General features: G+C 37.1%; 1 long non-coding RNA gene and 1 other non-coding gene across 2 annotated transcripts; both read left to right on the forward strand.

Annotated features, from left to right (window-relative positions):
• Nucleotides 1-2,078: 2,078 nt before the first annotated feature.
• LOC113604823 (U6 spliceosomal RNA) lies at nt 2,079-2,182 on the forward strand. The gene has a single exon (XR_003426848.1). It is a non-coding gene; the product is annotated as a U6 spliceosomal RNA (small nuclear RNA).
• A 15,732-nt stretch (nt 2,183-17,914) lies between these two features.
• Nucleotides 17,915-18,311, forward strand: LOC128315055 (uncharacterized). Its single transcript, XR_008297422.1, has 2 exons — nt 17,915-18,034; nt 18,121-18,311. It is a non-coding gene; the product is annotated as an uncharacterized LOC128315055 (long non-coding RNA).
• Nucleotides 18,312-18,520: the final 209 nt, after the last annotated feature.

Below are 18,520 nucleotides of genomic sequence, written 5' to 3' on the forward strand. Positions count from 1 at the left end.
AAGCAGGTAGGGCAACTCTATTTCTGTTTTATAGAAGAAGCTGCAGACAAGAAAATAGTCAGTCAGAAACAGAGAATCTCCTAGTTCATGACTAGGGCTCATCTCTTAGACTTCACTAATTTCAGAATCTAATTCTAGCCCCACAACACAGATCCCTTACCTTAACCTTATTCTCCTATCTCAGGACAAAATAGCATGACTTTCAAACTATTTGATGACAAGATTTTTTTAAGGCATCACATCTAATTAACTTTGTAAAGAGTAAATATCTGTAAGCGTCAGAATTTTTCTCTATAAAGAGCTAGATAGTAATATTTTAAGCTTTGCAGGCCATCTGGTTTCTGTCACAAATACTGAACTCTGCCATTTTAGCAAAAGAGCACACACACAGCACCACCACCATCACCACCACAAGCTGTTATTAATATGATCTTGAGCTTAAAAAAGAATGGTTTAATTGCGCAATGTCTTTATTTCTTCTGAGGAATATGTTGCTGGCATACTGTTTTTGTTTTTTTTTTAAGTTAATGAGTATTTACTACCTCTATGACTACATTTATTATCTTCCCTTATTTTAGTTTCAGGGATGTGATTTTTTTTTTTATATTAGTCCTTCCTGGGATTTGCTAAACTTGTTAAATTATGGGTTTTCATTCATTAGTTTTGGAAAATTCTTGACCATTCTTTCTTCAGAAATTGCTTCTTTCCATTTCCTTATCTCTTTTCCATCTACCATTCTACTTAAACATGTGTTGGACCTTTTCACATATTCCATAGGCTCTTACCTTTTATTTTGTATTTTCTTCCTTTTAGTCTCTCTTTAATTTTGAAGTTTTCTCTGGTCCTGAATTTCTGTTCCTTAATACTCTCCTCTTTTGTATCAAGTGTGTAGTTACATCACTTTTTAAATCAGTGCCTAATAATAATTATAAACTGATAATTTGTGGATCTGTTTATGTTGTCTGTTTTTCTTTATTGGTTTTCCGTCTATCTGGTCTTCCTTCCTGAAATGCATGGTTATTTTGAATAAAGGATAGAAGGAGAAGAGAGAAAATGGAAAGAATAACAGTAGAGATTTTGGGGACTTTTATCTTCTTTCAAAGGGAATCTAATTTTGTTCTGGAAGGCGCACTGAGTATGATCTGAAACTATGGAAAATATAGATTGAGACTCAGAGATACGTTAACCGAACAAAAAATAAGCCACATTAATTCCATACTAACTCCTTAACCATCACTAGATGAGGCTGCTTTGGGAGAGTCGAATATTCAGAGCTTGCAGTTTCCCCACACATGAGACAAATGAATTCCCTCAGGAAGACCAAAATCTTAGGCAGAAAGTCACATATATTTTCAACATGAGTGTATTGGGGGTAATTGGTGTGACACCAAAGGTGTATGCTATGACTTCTCTCCAAGACCTTGGGTCCTCAAGTTCTTTCTGACTTGGAACTACTTCCTTCATGGGCCTTCAAACACTTACTGTTTTCTTATGTCTTATAATATCTATTTCACATATTCATTCCAGCTTTAATCATTTTCTTGGTAGGAAAGAAAAATAGCAGTCAGAATAGCTAGAAGTAGGGGCGCCTGGGTGGCTCAGTGGGTTGTGTCCGACCTCGGCTCAGGTCATGATCTCACTGTTTGTGAGTTCGAGCCCCGCATCGGGCTCTGTGCTGAAAGCTCAGAGCCTGGAACCTGCGTCTGATTCTGTGTCTCCCTCTCTCTCTGCCCCTCCCCCACTCGTGCTCTGTCTCTGTCTCAGAAATAAACATAAAATTTTTTAAAAAAGAATAGCTAGAAGTAGAAGTCCGCTGCTCCTTTTGTTTTTAATTTAAAATTTTTTAACATTTATGTATTTTTGAGAGAGAGAGAGAGAGAGAGCGCAAGTGGGGGAAGGGACAGAGAGAGAGTGGGACATAGAATCCAAAGCAGGCTGCAAGGTTTGAGCTGTCAGCACAGAGCCCTATGCAGGGCTTGAACTCACGAGCTGGGAGAGATCGTGAGGTGAGTCAAAGTCAGATGCTTAGCCAACTGAGCCACCCAGGCACCCCTTGTTTTTAATTTAAAATATAAACAGTGCTTGCATCCTCAGCATATATACTAAAATTGGAAGGATACAAAGATTAGCATGGCCTCTGAACAAGGATCACATGCAAATTCATGAAGCCTTCCCTATTTTTAAAATAAATAAACAAGCTTTTGTGATATAAACAGTGAGAGGCACCTGGGTGGCTCCATTGGTTAATCTTCGGATTTTTTAATTTGACTCAGGTCATGATCTCAAGGTTGTGAGATCAAGCTTGGGCTGTTGGGCTCTGTGCTAGGCATGGAGCCCTCTTGGGATTCTCTCTCTCTCTCTCTCTCTCTCTCTCTGCCCCTTTCCTCTGCTCATGCTGTCTCTGTGTCTCTTTAATAAAGGGAGGAAGGAAGGAAGGGAGGAAGGAAGGAAGGAAGGGTAATGTAAACAGTGATACAGAAGCTTCAGAATACTGAGAGATGAGTCCATGATGCCTTCTATAAAGTAATCCTGCAAAAGATGAGGTTTGAGGCTCAACAAAAATGAAAAAGTGGAGAAAATTCCCAAATATTTTGAAACCAAATAGCACATCTCTACAATAACACATGGGTTAGAGAAGGCATCAAAAGGAAAATTAGAAAGTGTTTTGAGTTGAATGAGAATGAAAATGAATTGATATTTGTGAAATTCAGTTAAAGCATTGCTTAGAGGGAAAATCATAGGGCCAAATGATTATGTTAGAAGAGAAGAAAAATTTCAAATCCACCCATAAAATTAGAAAATTAAAACATAAAAAGAGGAAACATCAGAGAATAAATTAGTGAAAAAGAAAACAGAAAAACAATAGAGAATACCAATAAAACAAACAAAAAAACTGATTTTATGAAATCAGTAAAATTGATAAATATCCAGACTTATTAAAGAGGAAAAATTTTTAAAAATACATATTATAAATATTAGGAATAAGAGAGGTGACATCACTAAAGATGTTACATATATTGAAAAGAAAATCAGGAGATTTCACATACAAGTTTATGGTCATAAATTTAGCAAATTATAAGAAATGGAAAAATTCTTTGAAATACACAAATCAAAAAATAAACCAAGTAGCCTCCTGGTTACTAAGTAGATTTATTTTACAGCAAAAAAAAAAAAAAAAAAATTGTCCACAAAGAAAACTCTAGGCTCAGATGATCTTATTAATGAATTCTACTAATGAGTTAAGAAGGAAACAGTAGGGGCGCCTGGGTGGCGCAGTCGGTTAAGTGTCCGACTTCAGCCAGGTCACGATCTCATGGTCCGTGAGTTCGAGCCCCGCGTAAGGCTCTGGGCTGATGGCTCAGAGCCTGGAGCCTGTTTCCGATTCTGTGTCTCGCTCTCTCTCTGCCCCTCCCCCGTTCATGCTCTGTCTCTCTCTGTCCCAAAAATAAATAAACGTTGAAAAAAAAATTAAAAAAAAAAAAAAAGAAGGAAACAGTAGAAATTCTACCATGAGAACATTCACTGATACCAAAACCACACAGTGATATTGAGAAGAAGGAAAATTATAAGACCAATATTTTTCATGTGTATAAATATTTAAATTATTTTTTAAATTTAGTAAATCATATGCTGCCATATATAAGTCATATCCAAGTGAGGTTTATCCTGAGAATGGAAACTTGTTTTAACATTTAAAAATCAATCAATAAAATTCATCATATTTACAAAATAAAAGAAAAACCATGTGATGTTCTCATGAAATGCAGATAAAGCATTTGACAAAATCCAATATCCATTCCTGATAAAAACTCTCAGCACAAAAGAAATACAAGGGACCCTCCCCAATTTATTATGAATATTTACAAAAAAAATGAAGCCAATACCATGCTTACTCCTGAAACATTGAATACTTTCCCCCTAGGGTGATGAAAAATAAAAGAATATTTTCTTTTACCAGCCCTATTCACTCTCTCCTAGCCAGTGCAATAAGTCAAAGAGAAAAAGACAAACAGGCAGACAGAGATAAATGGCATCCAGTTGGAAAAGAAAAAACATGATTGTCTATGTATACAATTCTATGGGATTTACAAAAACACTACTAGAACAAATAAGTGAGTTTATCAAGTTTGCAGAATAAAATTTTATTATACAAAATTTAATTATTTTTCTATATTAGTAAAAATCAGAAATTTCAGTTATAAAATATTATTTACAATAGCATCAAAAATTATAAAATACTTAAGGATAAATCTAACAAAATAAGTTTAAGATCTGTACACTGAAAACTATAATATGTTGCTGAAATAAAAGAAGATCTTTATTTAAAAAAATTTTAATGTTTATTCATTTTCGAGAGACAGAGAAAGACAGAGCATGAGTGGTGAAGGGTCAGAGAGAGGGAGACACAGAATCTGAAACAGGCTTCAGTCTCTGAGCTGTCAGCACAGAGCCCGACGCGGGGCTCAAACTCACAAACTGTTAGATCCTGACCTGAGCTGAAGTCGGCTGCTCAACCGACTGAGCCACCCAAGCACCCCTGAAATTAAGAATCTTTAAAATAAAGAAAGAGACCTATACCATGTTATGTGTCAGAAAATTCAGTATTTTTATAACCAATTTTTGACAAATTGGTCTATAGATGCAACACAGTGCCATTCCAAACCCCAACAGCATTTTCTAAGAAATTGACAAGCTACTTTTAAAATTCATGTGGCAATGTAAAAGGCTAAGAATACTTAAAACAACTTTGAAAGGATTTTCTGGTTTTAAGACTTCAAATTATATAATTAAAGTTTATTCTTCAAGTTATATATAATTGGCATAAAAATAGGCAAATAAATCAGTGGAACAAAATTAATCCTGAAATAGTCACGCGCCTAAATGGAAAACTGATTTTTGACCAAGGGCAAGATCAAGTCAATGGAAGACGAATAGCCTTTCAACAAACAATGCTTGAACAATTGGACATGCTTATGCTAAAATGAAAACAAACAAAACAAGACAAAACCAAAAAGCAACAGAAAAAACTTGAATCTACACTTTATATAAAAAATAAAAATAAATCTACATGTAAAACTATAAAACTTCTGAAAGAAAACACAGAAGAAAATTTTTATGAACTTGGATTAGGTTCACATTTCTTGGAAATGACATCAAAAGTATCACTGATAGGGGGCACCTGGGTGGCTTAGTCGGTTAAGCGTCTGACTTCGGCTAAGGTCATGATCTTCCAGTTTGTGAGTTTGAGCCCCGGCGGGCTCTGTGCTGACAGCTCAGAGCCTGGAGCCTGTTTCAGATTCTCTCTCTCTGATCCTCCCATGCTCATGTTCTGTCTTCTCTCTCTCTGTCTCTCAATAATGAATAAACGTTAAAAAAATTTTTTTTAAGTATCATTGATAGAAGGCCATAATACATAGATTAGATTTTATCAAAATAAAAACTTGTTTTCTGCAAGGCACAGTTAACGGAATGAAAATGTAAGACACAGACTGGGAGAAAATTTTTGCAAGTCATATATTTGCTAAAGGACTTGTGTCCAAAATATATTTGTAAAAGCTCCAAGCTTAATAATAGGAAAACAAATGGCTCAATAAAAAATGAACCAAAGACGTGAACAGACACTTCACCAGAGAAAATATGTAGATAGCAAAAAGCACATGAAGAGATGCTCATTTTTTTCTTTTTCTCACCTTAATTTGTCATTAAGGAAAAAGGCAAATTAAAACCACAGTGATATACCACTGTACACCTATTAGAATGACTAAAATTTAAAAAACTGACCATACCAAGTACTGGCAAGAACGTAGAGGAACTGGAGGTACTACATGTTATTAGCAGGGCTATGAAATGGTTTAACGACTTTGAAAAACAGTTTGCCAGTTTCTTAAAAAATTAGACATACATTTAGCATATGATTTCACCATTCCATTCCCAGATACTTATCCAAGAAAAATAAAGGAATATCCATACAAAGACTTAAAAATGAATGCTCATGGCATTCATGTATCTGTAATTATACTTGTAATACTTACGCATGTATGATTTACAAAAACTAGAAACAACTCAAATATCTGTCACAGGTGAATAGATAAAGTGTTGAATATTGGTACTATGAAATACTAATCAGTGATAAAAAGAATGAACTGTTTATGTATGCAATAACATAGATGAATCTCAAAATAATCATACCGAATGACAATTCTAAAATATGCAAACAGCAAATTGGTTGTTGCCTGAAGGGAGAGAGAGAAGAACAGAAGGGAAGATTACAAAAGGGCATGAGGGAACTTTTGCATGGATATGTTGACTACCTTGATTGTACTACTGATTTCATGGCTGTCTTCATATGTCTAAACTTATAAAATTGAATGTTTTAAATGTGTGGAGTTGGTTTTGTATCTATTATTCCTCAATAAAACTACTTCTTGAATGGATTAACCAATGTGGTATGTATATTATACACACACACACACACACACACACACACACACAGAGTGGAACATTATTCAGCCTTGAAATTGAAGGATATTCTGACACATGCTACAACATGGATAAATCTTGAGGACATTATGCTAAGAAAAGTTAGCCAGTCACAAAAAGTCAAATCCTGTATAAATTTACTTACATACAGTATCTAAAGTAGTCCAATTCATAGAAACAGAAAGTAGAATGGTGGTTGCTAGGGCTGAGGGGAGGGGAGAATGGGGAGTTATTGTTTAATGGGTAGAGTTCAAGTTTAATAAGATGAAGAAGCGCTGGAGATTGGTTGCACAACAATGTGAATATATCTAACACTCCTCAACTATACACTTAGAACTGGTTAAGATAATAAATGCTATGTAACTTGGTATTTTGTACCAAAATTTCTAAAAACTGCCTTAAAAAAGTTCAGGAAGTTCAAGGTGTCCATTCACTCCTCCTCGCGTCCAGATGTGAGGTTCTGCCTGCCACACTCAGCATGGGTCTGTAGAGACCACTTATGGAGGCATGATGGGCAGTAACCTCATTTGAGCCTATTACAGTGGGATAGACTTTTTCTAGTCTTTAGTATAAGCATTAACAAATGAAGGAAGAACTTCGGTGCAAAGAAAACTTTTGCAAAAATATTGCTAGGATGACTTATATTTTGTAAAAAGCCCCATGCAATCACTTTGTCACATTGATTCATTCTTTCCCAACACAGAGAAAACGTTTTTGATAGTTGCATAGTGAAAGTTAAGAAAGGGTTCTTTGGACTCAGAAAGGGGGCTTTTCCCAAGACTGAACCAAGAGCCAAAGTATATCATCAACTGGACCTTAAATACCAATATTTGAGAAGGGAGAGGATATTGTATCTGTGGAAACACAGTGGTCAAATCAGTTTTCAAATAAGAATAGAGAAAAATTCAATATTTTTTTGCAAATATTTACATTATCAGTTTTCCAACTTTTCAGATGTCTGTTGAAATGTCATCTCCTCAGGCAGGACTCATGATGTAACACTGCATGATGTTAACCCTCAACCCTCTTACTCTATTGCCTTATGCAACTTCATTTTTTTTCCCTTGGAGTATTGTCAGTACCTGACATTACATTATGCAATAATTGAGTGTTTATTTGTTTACTTTCTTGCCCATAATAATATCCATGAGTGCAGAGACATTGTCCAAATATCTCATTCACACTATGTCCTTAGAGCCTAAAACAATGCCTGGCACATAGAACAGACTGGAAAAAAAAATTGTTGCATGAATGGAGTACCAACAAGCCATTGGACTTGCATATATCTCTTGTTGTCACAGGGCTGAGAGAGGCTTAGGAGCCAATCAGTGAGCTAGATCCTATCCTGCCATTTCTCACCCCAAACTCAGAGCACCTCATGGTCACAGACACTGTCTAACATGATCATTTGGAGTTAAGCCCATACTTCATTTTTGTTCTTTTTTATGTGTTCTATATCCCAGGCAGGTGAAAAGGTCCCTTAAAACTCACATCCTAGAAAGATTCCCCATTATAGACTCTCTGGATATTCTTGTAAATAAAAAGAAAATCAGTGAAAAATAATTAAATTTGCATCTCTGGACCAGCAGCCTTGTTTTATTTTCTATCATAAATGTGGCTCCTGGAAAAAAAAATTCATTAGGATTTATGCAAGAAATTTCACACTGAATAAAATTCTTAGATAAAATAAAAAGTCTTCATATAAGCAGGGAGCTGACAAGGCTCTATAAACCTTGGTGTATAGACCCAGACTCAGTATCTGCTGGGTAGATTTGATGAATCACTGCACAAAAAGGTACCCTCTCCTTAGCTTACCTGTGTCCCATCCCTGTGATCCCTCCTCCACTCTGGACAAGCAGGGGTAATTGTCTCAGCCCCAAGACTTCCAAGTAGACCTGAAGGTGAAGAACTTATATGGGTCCCATTAGCATGAGTCTGATGGGGATATCTTGGTCCCATATAATTTAATAATGTGGTAACCTCATAAGAGGGAAGTCCTAGAACAAGTTCTCATAACTCAGCTGAGAATAAAGCAATTAGAAGTAATATGTGCTTATATCATTTCACAGCCACACCTCAAAATGCTACTAACCTGTAATTAGCCACAGCTCACCATGCTCAATCATCTCCTCATATTACAGGTGCCAGAAGTTTATAATTCCTTAAGAGATGGCAAAAAAAAGGAGGACTGATAAGAATCAATATGTGCTGCAAAGTTCATCTCCTTTTGCAGGTATCACAGGATGCAGGAGGTGGAAGAACTCTAATTAATGAGATGTTAGATCCTGGTCCAATCAAAATGAATAAAGGGAGGTTCTGGAGGTTAAATGATTTTCCCACATTCTGGAAGAAGACAGAGCTAGAATATAGCTGTGTCCCCCAGGGCCCCATTTCAGTACTTTTTCTACAACTACCAATAACATTCTGGATCTGTGGTGTTTAAACATTTTTATCTTTTGCAGAAGAACCCCTTCTTCAACCAAATTCCAACTCAACGTGTGATGTTAGCAACAGAGAAGTGAGTAGGTGACCTGGTGAGACAATGGGGGAACTACTTTGCTTTTCCTATCCACAGTTGAAGATTGGAAGGAACGTCTAAGAAGGGATTGTGAAGTCTTGAAATATGTCTTTAGCGCTCACAATGCCACTGTTCTATTTCCCTTTTCTCTCTTTGGGAGTCTGGCCTGTCCCTGTTTTCATGATGTTAGCCCCTCTGCATGCTCACCCTCTCTTTCATTTGCAGCTGAAGGTATTCAGTGTTACTTTGAATTGAAATCATTCACACTAATACTTATCCAATTGCAGTTCAATTTTCTTTATAAGGCTTTACTTTCTCTTTATTTGTGAGATATAGTCTCCTCTCCCAGTGAACATTTCAAACAATTGGGTTGGATAATTATTTTGGCAAGAGACGTCTGGTCTGGGGGGTGCAGTAGAGCTGTCTAACTAGCTTCAGCTATTGTAGGCATGCATCCCAGGTAGCAATCAAGAGACACTACATAATATTTTTTCAGCTCTCCGTGCCTGGGTTGTAAAGCTCACTCTGCTAGTTACTTCCTATGCAACCTTAAGTAAATTGCTTAACTTCTCATAGTATCAATTCTCTAGTCTGCCAATTAGGCTTAAGAATTCTCCCTCAGGGGCACCTGGCTGGCTTAGTCGGTAGAGTAATTGACTCCTGATCTCAGGGTCATGAGTTCACCTCCCACGTCGGGTACAGAGTTTACTAAAACTAAAATAAAATTACATGCAAAAGAAGAAGAAGAAGAAGAAGAACAAGAAGAACAAGAACAAGAAGAAGAACAAGAACAAGAACAAGAAGAACAAGAACAAGAACAAGAAGAACAAGAAGAACAAGAAGAACAAGAAGAAGAACAAGAAGAACAAGAACAAGAACAAGAACAAGACATCTACTTTGGAAGACTGTTAAGAAACATTAAAGATCATAAGGAGTGTGGTATATCTTGCAATTGTGAGGGCAGCAAACAAAATTGATTCCATTCTCAACTCCCTTCTCCCTTTTGGAAGAGGTCAGTTGAGGTGAAATGGACTGTGACTTCTGATGATCTATTCCCAATAACTGGTGGGAAGGAACAGACCACCAGCTTTTGCAACTGGAATCTATTTTTCCCAAACAAAAGCTCACCCACCCTTTCCAGGCCCGTCCCAGTCTTTGCTCCTGCTCCCCTTTGCCTTCTAGAGCACAGACTGGTTCATTCGTTCAATAAATGCATGGCTCTAGTCTTGCTTATGCATGTGTGTGCACACACACACCCACACACACACACACACACACACACAAATAAAACACAGTTTCATCACCCTAAGAAATCTACATTTCAGTTGCGATTTTATATATATACATATATGAGCTATACACTTTTCCTTTAACCACACCTATGTAAGGGTTTCACAGGGGATCAGGGGTGTTGTTGATTAGTAGGAGGTCACAGTAAAACAGTAGAATTATAGCAATAATCACAGATTTGTCTATAAAAGAGGTGGGTGCATATGGTGCATATCATGCTCATCTTAATTTAATAAACAGCAGCATATAGTTCATTCTGTAAAGTGACATTAATTCTCATCTTTTTGTGGTCTAAAACAACTTTTCAGAAGTTAAAAAGAAAACACTACAGTAGATGGAAGCCAGCAACAAATGCAGTAGGATTTCAGTGTCGAGAGTGGCCAAATAAAGCTACAAGTCTTCCTGTCTCAGTCATACATCACTTGAAAAAGTGATGTATAAGTCTCCTATGTAATACCTTCTCCCCTTCCCTGGCTCTGCTTGGTTCCAGAGGAAATATTTTCCAGGCTCTTCTGCCCCCAGGGTTCTGGGAAACTTAGCCAATTGGAAGGCAGTGACCAAGGACTGAAGGACAAGACAAGCAAGCAAGGTGGGGTATTTCTCCTCCTTCTCTGGGTCTTGTGGTGTTTTTGGCAGTGGCTACCATCTCCTCTGTGACAGCAGCTCCCGTTGCACAGGCCAACTGTGTTTCAGTTGCTGTGGGACCACAGTCCATCTCCCTCGTCTCACTGGCAGGTGATAGGAGCTTCCTGCTGACGCTAACCTCTCTGTTGTCTTGCCATCTGCTTTTTGGATTCCTAGAGATTCTATCACCTGTGTAACCAATTCCTGATATTAAGTTTCTTCAGTTTTAAATGTTTACAGTGATAGCTGTGTGCCTGTTTTGACTTTGCCTTGTACATAGGGCTTGATCTCGCGTAAATGCACCATGCATTCAGATGTGCATTGTGTGTGTGTCTACAAGATACTGTGAGCACAGTAGAGACAAAAATTAACTTATATAGGACATCCAACACTAGCTGGCATGCAGTAGGTGTTTAATGTGCATTGCTTATAAATTAACTGGCTATAGCATTAGGAGAAATAACATAAAAAGTAATTCAAATATGGAAGATTCATAGCAACTATACACATTTCATGAATTTAAAAACATTTATACCCTTCACTGTATTATACATATTCACAGTAATATACATTATACATGTGTCAGAACAACAATGTTCAAAGTTTCATTTGACTAAATATATAAACTATACATAGGTACTCCCCTTGACTCTTCATGAGTTACAGTATATAATCGCCTTCTCACTACTTAAATATATGTAAATATTTTTAACATATATTTAAATATATAAATAAATAAACATACATATCACTTGACATGCAGAAGATCCCTTCCTCTAAAATCCTAACCCTAACTCTAACCCATATCTGAGAGAGTGACTTCTTGAACAGTCGATAAAAAAAGCTGAGAAGTTATCCTGGAGAAGACCCCAAACATTTAGGAACTGATAATATTTCCAAAAATGGGTGAGAAGGTAGAGAAAAAAACAGAAGGCCTGATTGAAAAAAATAATACTAATAAAAATTTTGATTCATATTTCGTTTGTAATCAATCAATATTTTTCATGGCATTATATCAACACTCTTCAGAGTTTGTAAAGCAAGTAAGAAAACAAAATTTGTAAAAACAATATCATGATATGGTATTTAATAAGATGCACAATGACTAAAGAGAGTTCACATCATTGGAAGCTGTAAAAACCTGGGAAGCTTCAGGAAGGAAGTGATCTTCACCTGTGTCTTAGAGAATGGCTGGCAGGTTGACCTCTCCCACATGCTATTCTCTCCTTCCCATTCAACTACAGTGTTTCTGCTTTCATCTGCCTGATATGCTGAGCTTTTATATAAGGTTTATTATGTATCTAAAAGCAGGTGGATTCTTTGATCTGTAACATCCCTGTAAAATATAAATACTCTGAGTTATGGACACAAACAAATAGAAAACAAAACTTTGAAATAATTTGCCATGGCAGAAAGTAGGAAACTAAGTTAGAGAAATATTTTTAGCAAAGTGCTTAGAATATTAAATCAGTATTTTTAGGAAGATTAATCAGTGATGTGGTAAGGTAGATGAAAACCATAAATTAGGGGACTATTACAATAATTAACGTGTAAGATAAAAACACACATGACAGTGGTCACCATGCAGTGAAAAGAAGCAATGGGCACTTGAAACCTAGTAAAGGACACATTTTTTAAAAGCAATGTCATCTTGATTTATAATGAAAATAATGCTGACATGTATTAACATTTTAAATGACATCGAAGTTTCTAGCTGGGATACCTGGAGAAATTGTCCTATCACTTAGAGAAATTTAAGGCAGAACGAGGAAGAGAGCTAAAGAAACGCTGGACTTGGTGGGTACAAAGTCTGAGATACCAGCAAATGTCCAGCAAGATGGGAAATTTCAAGCTTGTAAAACCTTCAAACTGGATTGAGTATTTGCTAAAAGGTACATTAAACTTAATTGTAGGTGTACTACATTCTTGTCCAGCTAACTAGTTTGTCAAATACCTTAGGTGGAAAAAAAAGTCACACAAAAAAAATGGTTTCTAAAGCACCAATGAGGGGAATGCATTGATTTGTTCGTATACTTGACAGTAACGAACACTGATTTTGCTCAGCTTCAAGGTGAAGAAATTTAGGATTTCCACAGCAGTAGCCAAGTATAATCTGTTGGCTTCATCCATAATCTTCTACACGATAGTCTCTTTTGGAGAAAATTTACACTTCCTCCTCCGGCTGCCTTTATAAAAGACCGGAGTGCGTTGCACTACCTCCCCTTCGGCAGATTTAATTTTATTTTGTAATTAACAATAACTAGTTTGGGAATTATGCAGTGGTGTCTCTTGGTTTTGAATTTTCATTGAGTCTTTTTATGAAAAATTACAAACTGCTCAGAGGGACTGCTGTAGTTTGTTGCCATGGATAATTGTCTCTAAATAAACTCAGGGTAGTTAACTGGAGATGAACAGATGGAAATAAATTGATGGAAGTTGACTATTGCGCCTCTTGGCTCCTGTTTGTCACCAGCGGCACATCTTTTTATCTTGTCATGCCTGGCATTTTACACACTTGAAACTTACCAATGTCAGCTGGATCCCTCCTCAGAGCCTGCATGATACTGAGCTCCAGGGTAGAGCCCACTACCAACCTGATCAGAGCCACACTAGAGACCATGGCCTAATCACAGTTCTCTAAGCCCCGTAGAAAGGAAGGCTACACATTTCGGTATGGCTGCCTAACCTCGGCCATGTTCAACTAACCTCAGCTAGAAATGCAAGCAAGCTCTGTTTAGCATCACCATTTCTTTGCCTTTACTTTACATATGGGGAAAATTAAGCCAGGGGAAGGGAGATGATTCAGCTTAGTGTCCAGTCATTTATTGAACTAATTCCACAATGAGTTATTAAGTGCCAATGGTAGGCTACCTACTATTCTGGACACTGGGAAGACCACAGTGACAGGGTACAGGCTCTGCCCAGGTGAAGCCTGGTGGTCAGGAGCTCCCCAGAACCAGGATCACATGCGAGTGACAACAGATGGAACCAAAGAACACCAGCCAAGGCAGCCGCTACTGGATTCCAGGGGGTCTGATCCTCCCCTCCTGGGAATATCATTTTAGAATAAAAAACTATAATATTTCGTGTTAATTTTTTTGCTCAACGCACACCAAAACTGAAAGAGTACGTTGTGCAGTTTTGGTCAGTTGATCAGTTTTACAACATCACATGGTTATTTTGTAGCATATTTTGAAAAAGAGAAACAAGGACAGGTATTATATAACGGACACGATATTATATAATGCATCAAGATTATAAGCATTGTAAGTAAAATGTGTTCCATTATGTTAATATATAAAGGTCTGGAGCTAGGAGAGGGGCAGTGGCCAGGCACCCACAGGCATCCACCACAACCACCACCAGACGCCCAAGAAGAAGGTCCACTCCACCAAGGAGGCAACAAAGGAGGAGGACAAGAGGGAATCCACGCAGTTGTCAGCACCTGCTTCTGCAAAAGTGGAAACGAAGCCAAAAAAGCAGCAGGAAAGGATGAATCTTCAGACAAAAAAGTGCAAACAAAAAGGAAAAGGGGAGCAGAGGGAAAACAGGTGGAAGTGTGAACCACAAAACTAAAAAAGACTTATCTGCAGAAAATGGAGATGCTAAGGAGAGTCCAGCCTCTGATGAAGTAGGAGAGAAAGAAGCCAAGTCTGACTAATGTCATATGTCATGTCGTATCAGTGGTCGTTAGCTCAGGAATATTTTTACCAACTGTTTTGTAAATGCAAGTTTTTAGTAGCTCTAGAAACATTTTTAAGAAGTAGAGAATCCCACCTCGTCCATTTTTTTAAGTGTAAATGCTTTTTTTTTTTTTAAGAAGTGAACTAAATAATTTACTTGTTGTTTATTTTGTGGTGTCACCAGAAAAATGTAGGATATTGAACCAGAGGTTTTGATTGTCTTGGGTGTCAGTTTAACATTCCATAGATGGACGTAGTTTTTTATCCTGTAATACAAAGCATACTAAATGACAATTCAGTTGCGCATTTAATATGTCTTCAATATTTTAAATTATTTTTATTCCTGTGTTATTTTTGGTAGATTGTTCCCTAAAAAAACCTACTCCTTGATCTTGGATCCTCTTGTCAGAATTTTGTGCACTCTGTAACATCTTTGGTTGGTGCTTGCTTTTCCTAGTAACTTTGTTAATGTGCTGGGATAGGTTGAAAATTTGAATATGTAATGTACATGATAATAAACTGTGAATTAGTGGGACTCATAATATCACAACGTATCAACACTTGAAGGTATTGGTACTTAATATCCTGTCAAGGAAGATTTGCCTCCAAATTTTAAGTTAGAAAGTCACAAAGAGAGGCATCTGGGTGGCTCAGTTGAGCATCCGACTCTTGCTTTCAGCTCAGATCATGATCCCAAGGTCCTGAGATCAGGCCCTGAGTCAGCTCCTTGCTGAGCATGGAACCTGCTTAAGATCCTCTCTCTCTCCCTCTTCTTCTCCCCTGTTCATAAGTCTCTCTCTCTCTCTCAAAAATAATAATATATAAATAATAAAAAGTAAAAAGAAAGTGATGAATAACTTTAAAAAGAATCAAAGCTACATGGTTTTCTAGATGTTCAGCACATATGTTAAAAATTATACACAAATTGAACTGTTTGTGCACTGATCCTCAGAATGACCAATAATATCTCAGTTATGAAAGAAAACAGAAAAAATATGAAATTAGAATGTGTACGAAATTAGCTAATTCAGCCAAGTAAAGATGAAAGAGATCATCAATACAAGAGGTAATATTAACAAATATGTGGGAGAATGTTCAGATTTGTTAGTTTGTAAAAGTAAATGTAAACTTTGGAATAATTTTAAAGTATTAGCAAGTTGGGGGTGTGGGGTGGGGAATGTAACACTGCATGTTTAGGAAGTATTGTATTGTATTGCATTTGTATTGATGGTGGCATTGTAAATATCCTGCCAGCTCTACTTTAAAAATCTGGGTGCCTCAGACTCTTGGTTTTGATTCTCAGGTCATGATCTCATGGTTTATGGGACTGAGCTCTGCACTGTCAGTGTGGAGCCTGCTTGGGATTCTCTCTTTCCCGCTCTGTCTCCCCCACCCCGCTGGTGCTCGTGCTCTCTCTCTTTCTCTCTCTCTCAAAATAAATAAATTAATGTTAAAAAAAAATATATGTGGAATCTGAGCACTTCCTATAAGCATCTCAGCTACACCATGGTCCAAGGCACTGCCATCTTACCTGCGTAATTGTAAAGCTTCCTAACTGGTCTCCCTGCCTTTATTCTTACCCCGTCAGACACATTCTGTGAACAAGTCAATCCATATCATTTCTCTGTTTAAAACTCTCCAATAGCTCCCTATTTCATCTAAAGTGAAAGAAAGTCAGAGGCCGTACTGAATTCGTCAAAGCCTTATAAGATCTGGGCTCTGTTACCTGTCTGATCTCTTCTCCCACTGTTCCATTCATGGGGACTGCTTGCTCTTCCTGGGACCACAGCTATGCTAGGCATGTTTCTGCCCAAGGCCAGATATCCCAGACTTTTCTCTCACCTTTTCAAGTCTTTGTTCAAATGTCACCTTCTCATCAGGCCTCTTAAGCTATCCTACTATGACATCTGCCACCCTCTGTATTGTCCAGCCTCTTCCCTGCTTTATTTTTCTTCAAGCTTACAACATAATTCGTTCATTTATTTCCTGTGTTCTTTCACCAGGATATAAGGTCCATGAGGGCAGGAGTTTCCATCTGTTGATGCCTATATTTCATTGCCTAGAATAGTGCCTGGGATATAGTAGGCACCCAATAAATATTTAGTAAGCAATGTAATAAGCCATTTATCTTAGCATTATTTAAAAGAGCAAAATAGGGGCGCCTGGGTGGCTCAGTCAGTTAAGCGGCCCACTTTGGCTCAGGTCATGATCTCACAGTCTGTGAGTTCCAGCCCCGCATCGGGCTCTGTGCTGACAGCTCAGAGCCTGGAGCCTGTTTCAGATTCTGTGTCTCCCTCTCTCTGACCCTCCCCCGTTCATGCTCTGTCTCTCTCTGTCTCAAAAATAAATAAACGTTAAAAAAAATTTTTTTAAATAAATAAAATAAATAAATAAATAAAAGAGCAAAATAGTGGAAATCATTTACATGTTCAACCAAGGGATAGCTAAATGAATAATGATACTTTTCAATAGAATACCATATGCCCATTATGATAATAATATTAACTGCATCATCTGTATAAATGTTTACAATAAACTAATTTTAAAAGTAGAAAACAAGCAATCAGGACAACTAAATCAGATTGCATGTGAATATGGAATGAAAAAATAAAAATGCCTTGTTAGAATTATGGATACAGTTTGGGTTTTTAAAAAATAATGCTTAATGTCTTTCTGACCATAAAAAATTTTTAAATGAAATTGAGCTATATTGGAATACTGAAAACTGAACTAGAGTTATATTTTTAGCCAGTTGGATTCATTGTTACTTTGTGGAATTTAAGATAATAAAAAAAATTGGGGCAGCTGGGTGGCTCAGTTGGTTAAATGTCCAACTCTTGATTTCAGCTCAGGTCATGATCTCACAACTCATTAATTCAAACCTTGCATCAGGCTCTGTGCTGACAGTGCAGAGCCTGCTTAGGATTCTCTGTCTCCCTTTCTGCCCCTCCCCACTCTCTCTCTCTGTCCTTCTGAAAAATAAGCATTAAATAAATAAATAAAATAATAAAATTTAAAAATCTAACTTTATTCTGATGATTAAAACTAACAGCTTTATTTTTTAGAACAGAAAATTAAGTGATTTATTGAAAATACATTGATGAAATAAAACTTCTCTGCCTGGGATACTGAGTTAAACTATTACAAAGTTTACTTTTACTCTGTAAAGTATGAAAATAGAGTTTTCCTTTGGCACAAAAGTAGGAGGCTGTCATTATGCTGATGATACGTATTTTATTTACATTATGTTGATAATACATACATCTACTTACATTCTTTGAGTTTACATTAGCTTAGGGAAATTTATGATTTTAAAATATCTTGGTGTGGAACCCTATGCAACAAAGTCTGACATCAACAAGGGAACTCAGGACTTCAGAAGAAACGTTGCTCGTGAAAAGAAGTTCCCACTGATGGAGAAAGGCTGATACATTTCCAGGTACATTTATGTCTAACACAAAGGTGAAGATATTTTTTGGTTTTGCTGTAATTACTGCCATATCCTTGACCTTCTCTAAATTCCAGCAACACCCAACAGTCTTATAGTAAAGGCAGCGCAGAACCAAGTGCAACAGAACAGAGAACAGAAAACAGTCACCAGAGGTCCACTGGAGTTGGTGTGTGCATACCATGGCACATCCAAGGAAGGTGATCCTTGGAAGGGGAAGAATTGGGGGACATTGGACCCTACTTCCTTGTGGGCAGAGGCCATGCAGGTGGGGACACTTTGATCATACACAGTTCCTTTCTGACCCTCAAGGCTATATCTTGCTATGGCTAATAAAAATTTGTGGGACAGCACCCATGGCAGTTAATTTTTTTATACAGATACAAAATAAGTAAAAATAAATGAGTAATTAATGTAAATAAATGAGTGAAAGAATGAATGTGAGAAAAGGAAAGAAAAGAGGAGGGAACAAAAAGC

The sequence above is a fragment of the Acinonyx jubatus genome, chromosome C2 (assembly GCF_027475565.1).
Source record: "Acinonyx jubatus isolate Ajub_Pintada_27869175 chromosome C2, VMU_Ajub_asm_v1.0, whole genome shotgun sequence".
Lineage (NCBI taxonomy): Eukaryota > Metazoa > Chordata > Mammalia > Carnivora > Felidae > Acinonyx > Acinonyx jubatus.